The sequence below is a fragment of the Macrobrachium nipponense genome, chromosome 1, assembly GCF_015104395.2.
Source record: "Macrobrachium nipponense isolate FS-2020 chromosome 1, ASM1510439v2, whole genome shotgun sequence".
NCBI lineage: Eukaryota > Metazoa > Arthropoda > Malacostraca > Decapoda > Palaemonidae > Macrobrachium > Macrobrachium nipponense.
Window position 1 is genome coordinate 205,257,301 of NC_087200.1, and position 13,496 is coordinate 205,270,796.

At 42.8% G+C, this 13,496-nt stretch overlaps 1 protein-coding gene across 2 annotated transcripts in view; it reads left to right on the forward strand.

Annotated features, from left to right (window-relative positions):
* The first annotated feature begins 258 nt into the window (after positions 1-258).
* Positions 259-13,496, forward strand: part of LOC135220031 (dosage compensation regulator-like) — a 29,724-nt gene continuing 16,486 nt past the window's right edge. For both annotated transcript variants that reach the window (XM_064257356.1, XM_064257357.1), the window contains exon 1: positions 259-465. The gene's annotated coding sequence lies outside the window, so the exon portion shown is untranslated. The remainder of the gene's footprint in view (positions 466-13,496) is intronic.

Here is a 13,496-nt window from a genome sequence, read left to right on the forward strand (position 1 = left end):
AAAATAATTGCCAATAACAAAACTGCTCCCATGTGTGGTGCATCAAAAAATTTCTTTATCTATGCAAAATAATGTTGCTGTGAATTAAGATAATCGGAAACTATCTTGAATGATCTAATTATTGCCAAATATGTCCGTAATTTCCGTAACAGCAACAGCAAAAATGACAGGGATATTGAAGGATGGATACTAGTTTTCCATCGAAAGATTTTACCTTTCGTTTTCTATACCATGCGAACATCATAGTGCGAACCGAACGGCAACACTGAACACCGCCTCCATTGTTGTAGCTGTAGCATTTGATGAACAAGCTGCCAACGCTACATTCTGCCATTCTCACACCCGCTACTTCATCTTTCAACGCTCACCTGAAACATCTTGGAGTACTTCACATCTTGGGGACCTACTATGTCTAGCGAATAGGCTGAGGCATCTGAATTGCGGGCGTATACGGGCGGAGATCGAGTAAGTAGACGGTTTATTCAGTTGCCTTCTGAGTTCTTAGTCCCCTCCTGCAGAAGCGTGGCTTCTTCCAGGCCTGCCACCTGAAGTACGTTCTTGCAGGTAATGGTTATGGTTACGTTGACGAAACTTCAATCTTTTGAATGGTTTGCTTAAAGTTGTAATTGTATTCTTGTTTCACCAATTAAATATCGAGTGAATAATGCCTGGCCATCGTGATGACGATGGATCGTCCATGATTGTTTATCCTAGTCGTCTCCTGCTTGTAACTGTTGTTGAGTGCTTTGGAACCAGGAACAGCAATGTGGTTCAAGTGCAATTTGGAGTGAATTGAGACCAAAATGTGTATAATAGCAATCAAATAAGCACTGTGGAGTTTCAGTTGTGATGGCAGTAAGGATCAAACCACCGATTACAAGGTAAAAATGAATTCAGTTCAAACCATGACCCCGGGAATAACAAGTTTCATACTTTCACTAATACTTTAGGCAACAAAATGTTGTTTTATTGTGCTGATTACAACTGCAATCTTGATTAAGATCATTAAACGTTACATATATACGCTAAAATTGTTCAAATGAGTGCTGGGAAGGTTCGGAAAAGTGGTGGCCATCCGTGACTATACCCCGCCAGCCAAACGATCGCCGCCATGTTGGATTTCAAAACTGCCTTGAAAACATATTTTACGAAGAGCATCACATGCTTCTTATAGTTCGTATGGGGTTTTCATAAATCACATTATGTTGACCAAACTTCAATCTTTTTAATGGCATGCTGAAGGTTGTAATTGTATTCTTATTTCACTAATTAAATATCGAGTGAATAAGACCCGGCCAGCGTGATGATGGTGGATCGTCCGTGATTGTTTACCCTATGTAACGTTTATTGATCTTACTCAAGATTGCTGTTGTAATCAGCACAATAAAACTACATTTTGTTGCCTATAGGGTAGATCACCACGACAGGCCAACCACGCCACTACAATCAACGCGTTGCCACCCTCCGAAAAAGTACATTAGGGTAGATCATCACAGCAGGCCAAGCAGGCCACCTACCACTCAATGCAAGCACCCTCCCTCGAAAAAGTACATTATAACGCGTCCTGACACCCGAGATGGGCATCAGTCGCGACTTGTTGTTGGTGAGAAACGGAGCTAAAGACCTCTACTCTCCTTTCGAAGTAAGGTTATTTTCTCAAAGTTTAGAAATTAAGGCCAAATTTTAAGATTTAAACAGAGGGTACTGAAAACGGTCTCAAACGTAGTGCAAATCTCGCCAAAACGCGTTCAACATTTTTACTTACAACTCGAGGTATTTAGAAGATTGACGCCATCCTCGATGTTTTACGGAGTAGCTTGTGTCAATACTAACCATTTCCTGTGATAAATCCGCACACCACACTTGTACCCACAGACGCTGGAGCACTTTTATCACAACAATCGAAACACGATTTCTCATCAACAACAAGCCAGGCGTAAACAGCTGTTGGGTAGAAGATGACGAGAAGCGTGCTCTTGGCTAATTTTTAAATAAGTAGTAAAACATCAATATTTTGTTCATGAAACTTACCTGTCAGATATATATATAGCTGTTTTTCCGAATCCGACAGAAATTTAAACACTTACGACACACGCAGTGGGAGTCAGGTGGTTAGTACCCATTCCTGCCGCTGGGAGGCGGGTATCAGGAATCATTCCCATTTTCTATTCATAATTTTTCTGTCGCCGGTGCTGAAAACACCTGTTTTCAGTACCTCCGTCTTAGGATTTTGGAAACTTCATTGCCGCTAAGTATCCTAATTGTCTTTGATTTTATTCACTTGGATTTGTGGCTAGGCATACGCTATCTTAAATTGATTTGAATTTGATTCATTTTTGCATAAAATATCTGAATCTAGTTAGGCTAGTTTCAGACGGGGTTGTCTGCAAAGATAGGGTGTGGCTACCGAAAGCTTCGGTAGATTCGCACTTTGGTATGTACGAGGGGGGTATGGGTCTTGCTTCTTTGTTGAGATTTGTCATGTAAGGAGGGTGGACTGTTCTGAGACTTTGTCTTTCCGTAAGGAAGACGTATGATTCGTATGTACGCAAATTAATCAGTACATGTCTAATTCCGTAAGGAAGACGTATGATTCGTATGTACGCAATTAATCATAACAAAAGTCAGGGTAGTGAACCTGCTAACCTTCCTGTAGACTTTATTTTGCATAATCCTGTAGTATGGCCTACGGGCTATGTATATGTCTACGAGAGGTGCTCGCTCTCCTTCATTGCTGTGAAGTGCTACTTCTGTAATGGTTACTCCTAACCCTGCAGTGTTGCCTTCGGGCCCTAAGCAGTGTCTGTAGAGAAATTGCCCTTTCTCTGATACTCCTTCGATTCGTAACTTAGAATCGAAAGTGCTTGCTTTAGAGAGTAAAAGTGAAGTGCAGAAGTGCAGTGATACCCCTTGTGTAGTGGAGGTGCGTCAGATCGGCTCGTTTCGCCTCTAGGCCGGGACCTCTGCTTGACTCCCAGAACGAGGGAGAGAGCATGTCGAAAGCCGAAGGAGGGTTACAAGGAACCCCCCACGATCTGGCGTGCCTTCGGCAGTTTCTGATGAAAATCCCAGACTGCCTAAGTGCGTGCACGTGCACGAATAAACCTGAAGGATTGCTTCTCGTCCTCCGAAGCGTCCTCCCCGCGCAGGGTTGGAGCTTTCGGATGGACTCGTGCCCTCTAAATAGAAGCTTTATAGAGACGCTTCACGCTTCCGTCTCTCTCTCTCTCGTTATGCGTTTCAGTGAGAGTAAGAAGGCGAACGTCGCCTGAACTCGTGTCCGTCTTTCCACCGAGAAATACGTCAAAGAAGTCATAGTAGCAGTAAGCTTTTGAGAGCGGACGCCCAAGCCAGGGGCGCGCGGGTGCACGCCAAACGCGCGCCAGTGGACGCCGAGCGCGCTCCAGTGGACGCCGAGCGTGCACCAGCGCACGCCAGGTGTGTCGCCTGGCTGAACGTTTCTGTTGAACTCTTCAAGCTCTTGTTTCAGATTTGGGCTTAAAGAATTTTTACCTCTACCTTCGATGATACCTTCTACCTCACCTGCAAAGAATGTGAAGTAGGCAGTGCTTCGGAGTAAGCTTAAAGTGAACAGACAACTTCTTCTTCGAAACCCAGCAAGACATCGGGTTTCGTGAATTCAAGAGGTCTCTGTCAATTAATATTGCTTTTCGCATAGGTGGATGGAGTTAAGGAAAGCTCAAGGGAAGTTCTCGTTTGCTCTACCGCAAGCTTTGCCATTCTGCCAATAAATTTAAGTTGCCACTACCGCAGTCAAGACTTTGCGATAAGGCAGTTACGGGTTATAAAGGCTCGATGTCCTGCACGTCAGGACTCTCGGCAACGTTCAGTAGGATTCTTGCAAAGGCACTCATCAAAAGTACGCTCTTCAGGAAAGCGCAAGACAGGACTGCCTTTGCCATACTGCCAATAAATTTTAAGCTTTAGCAGGCATTAGTTGTGATACGGAGAGGAAGCTGGTTGGAGAGTTTCTTCCTCTTCCCAGGATAATTTTGCCAGCTTTTTAGCCCATCTGAAAGGGCTTTTCAGATGATAGATTTTGTTAGTTCCTAGTCGGGACTACGCTGCCGAATTGAACATCGTCGTTCTACCTGACGTAAGCCCGTCTCTTAACAGGATCTGCCCCTTCCTCGTTTGAGATGGGAATCGGAAAATAAAAATAGCTCGACTTCCTGGATTACGTTTTATCAATTCAGTGACTTTCCCCCATTGACAATATACTATCGTTTTGTCAAGTAAGTGGGTATCCCCTCATTGACTAAATATCTCTTTGTCCCGTAAATGGGTTAGTTCTCATTGACAAACATCTCATTAACTTGATATTGCGTAAGCGAATAAGCTCTTATGACAAGATTCGGAAGAGATCTCATTCGTCATTCGCAGACTCGTACAAGAAATAGACTTGTAGACTACGTCAATGAACGCTTATGTCCAATAACATAAGAAGCTTGAGCTGACTGCTTCGATTCTCCTAAGTTTTGTTCATGAAACTTGCCTGTCAGATATGTATGTAGCTGTATTTTCCGAATTCAGCTATATATATGTCTGCCAGGTAAGTATGAACAAACTTTATTGTGATATAATTTCATATTTTGCCTTGCGTTATTTTATTTCTGGTTGGTTCAAGTCATATACGCTTGCTGTAGTTACCTCTTCGGATGGCAACCGAGAGGTCTATGGTCCATTTTAAGGACATTTAATCGTAACTCCCTGCAGCCTTCCAGGAGTTTCCGATTTATCTTTTACCGTTGTATGGTAGTGTTCTGACGACACAAACGCATCTGTATATTTAGCGTTTTCTGTTTCGCTTAAATATACCAGCTTGAGAGTCTCTTTATGCTAAATAACGGACCTTTTTCTTCATAGAATAGGGTAGCTGGCAACCCAGGCATAAGTTAGACGACGATGACGGACGAGCGTAAGCTGCTGCTGTCACTGTCCTCTGACTCCTCTCCTCCAGTCCAAACGAGCCAGTACCAACTCGTTCGCTGTCATGCTCTGTAGGTTAAGTCACTCTCTCCTGCGGGATTGACTGACTAACCGTATCTCTGTGCTGGCAGTTACGTCTCTCTCTCTCCTGCGGGATTGACTGACGAACTGTATCTCTGCCCTACAATCACGGACTTTAGCCTAAGATTGAGGGGATTTCTTACATGAATGAATAAACATTGCATTCGTTTGGCCTTAATATGTTTCTACAGAGATATCTTACTCCTTTCGGTGCTCGTTACCGCACGGTATAGGACTACGAGTCTACCACACATTGCACTATTATATGCTCTCTTGCTTAGGCAAAGCGCAGCCTTATTAGGGCAAGTAAACATTCGTGTGAGGGAATGGATGAGCTTGCTGGGACCCATTTCCTTCCTAAAGAAGTTTGTTTCCCTGAATAGACTGCAATTCAGACCTCTACAGTTTTTTCCTACCGGGAAACTGAAATTTTTATTAAAGATCTAGGAATGATTCTGAACATCTCTCGGTGCGTTAAGTATCTCTTGAGGTGATAGAAAGAAGGTGCCGGACATCTGGAGAGGGTTTCAGATGTCCTGGATCATAATCTGAAAAGAAGTGGAAGCAATTCAGTCGTCCCTCCAGTCCTCGAAACGAGTTTTTGGAACCATGGTCCATATCAACTCTGATCTTCCACAGCTCTCTCATATCTTAGGAAGTATCTTCTCTCGGTCCCGGTTCGGGTTTACGAGAAAGAGCCTATTATAACAACAGGCGTAGAATGGAACGATCCTCTAGAGGTTCGTTACAGGATTGCAAAAGTCGGTTCGAATCGTCTCGATCGAGCAGCAACTACTGACTTCCGAGTTGGAATCTTTCTTTAGAAGTATGTTGAGAGTTGTGGAGACTTTAGGGACGTCCTTTCATTCATCTCTTCGCTAGGTTGAGGACGAAGAGGCTTCTTCTTCTCTGCTCCCTTTTTCTCGATCCGGGAGCGGTAACATTAAACGCCATCCTATGATATTGAACGGGGATGGATGTTTAGTCTTTTCCCCTTTTTCAATCACTTAGGAAATGTAATAAGATGATTTATATTATCACAGGAGCGACAATGACGCTAATCGCCCATGTTGGCCTTCAAGACCCTAGATTCACAGAGGTCACGTACTTCCAAGGACCTTTTTCCCCAGAGAGTCGGTCTCCTTTAACACGAAAGGTACCTATAACCTCTCCGCTCTGAGTCTGATACGTTCAGACTATCGAGATGTTGACAGCATAAGATTGCAGTCTTCCCTTTCCGTTTGAAGAATGGGATAAGCTGGCAGTCACAACTATTAAAGAATAACGCAAATATGTTGTTGACGGCCTTTGGGCTCAGAGATTTGCTTCTGTCAAACAACAAAGCCCTTCACGATCTTTGAGTTCTGTGAAATCTCGAAACTCGCTCACCATCTACTTTTTGTCTCGCCTGTTTTCTCGGAGTCAGACACTCGTGCGAGATCAGGAGACATATATAGCCCTGAGTTTCTTGTTGACGAAGTCGGTTGCGTTTTTACACCCCCGATGATCGTTTAACATTAGACCAGGTTGGACTGTCAGGCATTCGTCCTTCGGGACTGAATCGCCTTTTTGCTCCTCGCTCCTTTCTCCTGGCACCAGAAGCTCGAGTCAGGAGTGGCTCAGGAGTTGATTCGCCTAACGACTTTGGTTGTTCGTTGATACACCCCCCAAGGTTTGCTTAGCTTGAATCGCCCAGGCAGTCCAAACACTCATCCTTCAGCGAAGAAATAGTGCCTTATGGTCTTCAGGGTACAGCCTTGCTGTCCTTGATTCGTCTGACTGGTCACTGGTCGGTCACCTGACGTTAGTACAGACGGACTGACTGTGCATGTCCAGATCGAAGCTTTCAATTGAAACTTAGACATAGTCTGAAGTTCTTGATGTCAAAGCATTCGAACATCTACCTGTTAACTTCTTGCATGTGATCAGGAAGGCAATTTTCTAACCACCCTAGATACGACAAAGAGGGTTAGTGAGATTTTAAGCCATCGTCACAAGTTTTGGCTTTAGAGAACACAAGGTGGTGTGCTCTCTAAGCTTTTCGTTATGGCCTAAGAATGGAAACCCAGTTGTCCTTGGGCCAGGAGCTTGGAAGCAAGGATGGCACAAGTTAGTGGGCAGGAGCCAGAGAGAGTCCTGTGCCCTGTCAGGTCTCTCAAGTTTTATCTCATAAAACTCAAGAACGTCGAAGTCGTACGGACAATCTGCAGTGTTCCGAAAAGACCAGACTTGCCCATATCGAAAAACACCTTGGCTTTATTGTTAAGGAGGTCTTTCAAAAAAGCTCCTTCTTTGTGTTTGCACAAAGATTTGAAATCTTTCGATTTGAATGCTCACGAGGTGAGGGCGCGGCCTCGGAAGCATTTCAACAGAGCATGGCACTCAGCAACATCCTGAGTACCATGTTTTTAGCGAGGCAACTCTGTGTTCAATTCACACTCCCTGCGAGATGTGAAGATGGCATATGAGATCTGCTGCTCGCTAGGGCCATACGTGTCTGCAGACACAATCTTGGGGGCAAGAAAGTACCACTCATCCTATCCTGTAGAAAATGGTTAGGAAGAGCTCTTAATTTAGTAGTTGAGTCGCCGACAACGGTGACTTCTTAACTCTTAAGCCTTAGTTAACACACCTTAACTTTGGCTAGGTGGGTCAGGTGGTGATATATATTTTATATATATTTATTTTTTTACTTCTTAGCCCTCATGGTATGGTCAATATGGTCTAGTACGTCGTGGTCTCGCCCCTGTTGACAAGATCATCTGGAGTGCACCAGCTATATAGGTCTCTACCTCGCTGGCAACTCTAGTAGCACAAGCAGACTTACGCGGCAGTAACCACGAAGTCAGCTATGCTAACAGGTAAGGAATCAAGATATTCAATTATCTGCATATATAGTTTCCTAAAATCTTCTATTCTGTCTCTACTCCCACCACCAAAGGTGGGATTCAGCTATATATATAGCTGACAGGTAAGTTTCATGACAAAATGTTATTGTAATGATACAATTAAGTTTGTTCATACTTACCTGGCAGATATATATAATCAAGTACCCACCCACCTCCCCTCAGGAGACAGTGGAAAATAAAAATTATGAATAGAAAAATGGGAATGATTCCTGATACCCGCCTCCCAGCGGCGGGAATGGGTACTAACCACCTGACTCCCACTGCGTGTGTCGTAAGTGTTTAAATTTCTGTCGGATTCGGAAAAATACAGCTATATATATATCTGCAGGTAAGTATGAACAAACTTAATTGTATCATTACAATAACATTTTACATATTTATGATGATTAATTTGAAAATATTCGTTATTGAAAAAGTAACTCGACTCTGACTCAAATTTAAGTAATTATTTTTCTGAATTAGAACGTTCTTTCAAGTTCTGTATTATGACGTCACGACATCTTGACTTTCGTACCTATTGTAAATAATTGCTATACTCAACTGTCATTGCAGAACAGTTTACCAGTTATTCATGCAGATTGTTATCAGCTTACATGTAATTGTTATAATCGTAATGCGCATATATATCTTTATTATTTACTTTTTGGATATATGAAGATGTTTTACTGCTGGATTATCGCCGTATGTGACGCATGGGACGCAATCGTTTTCGTCCATGGGCCTCTTGTCTGTTTTCGCACCATAAGAATTATGGGGCCGAATTTGCAATGACCAGAAAGTCGTTAAAAGAGGAAAGTTAGCATTGAGGGGCATATGTTTTGACTGAGAAAAATTCAAATTTATTCAATAGCTAGCTTGGTAAAAAATACTTGGTTATAAAAACTTGATTGACAACTAAGCAGCATGTCTACTATGGGTTTCAGAGACAGTGCAAGCAGGTTTTTGGGCAATACCTATTTCTGTAACGAACACTCTTAACAGAACGAGATTTTGCTTTAGTGCATTACACCCATGGCCGTAATTTATAAGGGTATCGTGAATCACTAATCGTAAAGAATAACGACACTTGTCCTTGTACCAAGAGACAAAAACTCCATTATGCAGAAATGGATACGAACACGCGTATAAAGCTCCACCTACCCTCTCCCCAACCCCCCCACCCCCCCCCCCCCCCCCCCCCCCCCCCCCCCCCCCCCCCCCCCCCCCCCCCTCCACCGCCATCCCTTTTCCCTTCTTCTCGTTCCTCCGCCTTCCTTTCTTTCTCTCTCTCTCTCTCTCTCTCTCTCTCTCTCTCTCTCTCTCTCTCTCTCTCTCTCTGTTGCCATTCGGTATGTGTTGACCCTCCAAACTGGGTATAAGACTACACACAAAACGTTGAAATTGGTGAAATTAGGCTATGTATTGGAGTATATATACATAAATATTAAAGCAATTTTATCATTATTGCATTACTATGACAACTAGAATTCATGGAAACAGTTTTATAACCTGTTAAGCGTCACACGTAATAATACGTTTACCGCGATCTACTCGGTAGCGCCTTCAACGGGATATTACGTTCAAGACTTTTTTAACTGTGCTTGTCCAACGCCGTCAGCCCCGTAATAATACGTTTACTCGTATAGAAAGTGTAGGAACATCATTTGGTAACACTCTCAGCACATGGGAAAACTTATTTCCAGCCTGGCAACTCTTTCCTGGTGGTCGCTTATGCTAGAAAACTGCCTGTCCCTGTTGGTTTTCTTTCAATACGCTTCGGCGTTTATCGAGACAAATTGGATTTCGCGTCTTTCACAATGAATGTCCCAAAGAGGAGGCATATTTCTTTAGGTGAGATCAATCAAATACTAGATGAGGAGTGTGATATTGATTAAACCTATTTGATGATGAGCTCTAGTTCTGAATCCTCCAGTGATGATACAAACTTTTCTTCTAATTGCTGGGAGTGAAGATGGACTTTCTTTGCCCGAGTGACTGGACTCCGAGAGAGAGAGAGAGAGAGACGAGAGAGAGAGAGAGAGAGAATTTCCTACAGTTAATTGCAGTATGAATAACAAGCATAAAAATCAATATTAACTTTGAAAAACTTACTCATCAGTGCTATGATCGCTGATTACAAAAAAAGCGTGACGGTACGTTAGCAGCGAGCTCATCAGGGGCGGACGCTTAACAGGATAATGGGAACGGCGTATGTGTGAAGCCTCCACTAATGTGGCAACGATGATTTTGCCATTCTTAGCATGCAAACATTAAAGGTTACATTTATTTCTGGCATACGATTATTTAAGAAATTCAAATACTAATAAAGACTGAAATCAATGAAAGTGCTAGCAAAACAAAAAAGCAAAAAAAAAAAAAAACGTAGTCGTTCCTCTATGCACTTTTCCGTATTCGTTCCTCTATGGTTTTTCGGCAGCCAGATGTATACGAAAACGTTAGAAACATTTGATTTTATCTACGTTAGAAATATCTGTAATTTTTCGGGGTAATTTGGTTGCAAAAAAGGGATAATATACATGAATTAAATCAAAATTTTTAAATAACAATGTAAATTTAAACTAAATAACGAGTAAAGTAAACAGTTTAGGGAATAAAACTTTGCAGTTTCGTCTGCTGTTTGTAATTGTGTTTATGGCGCGCGCGCTTAGAAAACCAGGAACAGCAACGGGTTTTAAAGTGCAATGTGGAGTGAACTGAGACCAAAATGTGTATAATAACAATCAAATAAGCACTGTGGAGTTTCAGTTGTGATGGCAGTAAGGATAAAAACCGCCGATTACAAGGTAAGAATGAATTCAGTTCCAACCATAACCCCGGGAATAACAAGTTTCATACTTTCACTAATATAGGCAACAAAATGTTGTTTTATTGTGCTGATTACAACTGCAATCTTGAGTAAGATCAATAAACGTTACATACATACGCTAACATTGTTCAAAATGAGTGCTGGGAAGGCTGGGAAAGATGGTGGCCGTCACTGATGAGAACCGTCCATGATAAACGTAGCCGCCATATTGGATTTCAAAACTGCCTTGAAAACTATTTTCACGAAGAGCTCACATGGCTTATTTTAAGTTTCGTATGGGGATTTCCATATATCACCCCAATATGTTGACGAACAACTTCAGTCTTTTTAAATGGTATGCTTAGAGTTGCAATTGTATTCATGTTTCACCAATTAAATATCGAGTGAATAAGACCCGTATACCGTGATGAGGGGTTTGGCCCTGTTGTGATGTTTCCCCCTATAACGCGTACTGACACCCGAGATGGGCATCAGTCGCGACTTGTTGTTGGTGAGAAACGGAGCTAAAGACCTCGGAGCGCCTGCAGATTCGTGTGCCCAGAGTACTTTCTGCCAGAGCATCGGCGGATGAATACAAACAGATGGCGGCCGTTTGTTTTGGCGCTAGTTTTGAAAAACATGTGTAGTGTTTGGAAAACCCGAAAACCTAAAAAAACGGTAATGGGGGACCCTATGGACCGGGGTTTTTGGTTTTTGGGTGGGGGAAGAAACACACGAGTTTTGGTTAAAAGTAAATGAAAACGGTAAGGGGGGACCGATTGGGAAACCGGGGTTTTTTGGGTGGGGAGAGAGGCAGACGACGACAATGAAAAAGGAAAACCACGAAACCCTGGCAGACGGAACACGTGGCCAACTAAACTGTAGGAGCTCCTGTTCCAACTAAACTGTAGGAGCTCCGGTGATCGTAAACCAACGAACCAACCTAACCAAACTTAGGCCGCGTGCCCTTACCTGGCCGGGGGGCTTCGCCCCCTGGACCCCCCAGTATAGTATATTAAGTGATTGCTACCTAACCAAAGGAACCAACCTAACCATAGTTAGTGTCCACGTCCTTACCTGGCCAGGGGGCTTCGCCCCCCTGGACCCCCCAGTATAGTATATTAACAGTGATTGCTACTTAACCAATGGAACCTACCTAACCAAACTAAGTCTGCATGTCCTTACCTGGCCAGGGGGCTTCGCCCCCCTGCACCCCCCTGTGTAGTAAGTTAACAATTATAAATATCTAACCAATATAACTTGTCCATACATATGGCTGGCACCCGTATATCCTTACTGATAACTAAAACAAAATGAATATTTCCAAGAACTACATTGGTTAAAGTCACGGCCACGTTGTTTGCTCGAACACACGGACTGCGTTCGAACACGTGACTTCAACGTACCTAACTAAAAATGACCGTAACGAAACGAACCCACCTAAGCCGAGTTAGAACGGGTGGACTAACACTTTCGTTGGCCTACTTAGAAAAAAAATACAGATAATTGAATCGAGCAAGGTCGTATGATCTGAAAAAAAAAAAAAGTATAAAACCGGACTTACCTTTGTTGGGTTGCAAATCGGGGAGTCGAAATCGGAAATCGGCAGACAAGTCGGACGGGTAGAACTAAAGGTGGAAATCGGAATCGTCAGACAATTCGGACGGTTTGAACCTTCCTCTCTTCGGAGCTGGCTGGAGTGATTTTGGCGGGATCGGGCCGGATGAAATTGGGGGGACAAACACTCGTGTTTTAAACGGATCCGTTTGGGTAGAGCGATCTATCAATGACTTGTGCGTTTCAGTGGAATTAAGACCGCATTTAACGGGTGTTGAAACTACTCTATTTAATGGATATGCACGTTTAACTAATTCTAAAAATGCTTTAAAAGGACAATCTACATTTGAAAGGTAACGCTTCTTAATGCAATACATGGAAAAATATGAACTATATAATGTTTTTACTGTACCACTTCTAGGCAACACATTTCGTTTCAAGACCCGCCATGTGGATTCTATTGTGTTTGTGTGTATGCGTTTATCATTGGGATCAACAAAATGTAGTGAATGACTACATTAAGGTGTGTTTTGAAATGCTGGACTTAATGTGTGGTAGGATTTCCAACAATCTGAAATTACGGTTGACTCTGGATGAATGTTTTCAATTAAAATTGGGAGGAGTGTTTCTGCAGATCTATCGGGAACAACTTGAAAGAATGTGTCCTTTGTTTCGCGATCAATCCCACCAAGACCCAAACAACCATCGCCACAAAGTCTAAAAAAAAACCTTTATGGAATTTTCTCTTCCCAAATTTGGATTCGTCAATTTCCACGATGTGTCCTGGCCCCCCGATTTTCCGGTTGTCCTGCACCAAAATCTCAATACAAACTTCCCGGCAGAAATTGTACCAATCAACTATGGTATGGTCGGAACCTATACGCAGATTCATCTTTACATATGTCTGGGGAAGTTCGTAAAGCCAGCAATGGATCAAGCCCAAAATAGTCTTGTAGGATAGGTGTGACCCAGAGAAGGAGCCATTCCGAATTGCTTCAGTTTCGACATCTTCGAACGTTACACCGCCACTGGAATGTTTCGCCATGCTTGATCAGGGCGAATGTGCCTTCATCACACTTATTACACTGACCGCTGAAATCGCCAATAAGGCCACGGTTTTATTAAAAATATTAACAATGACCTTTCGTCATTACATAATAGCATCAAATCAATGAAAGGGACCGGATTGAGCGCAGCAAACTCTTCGTGAGTGG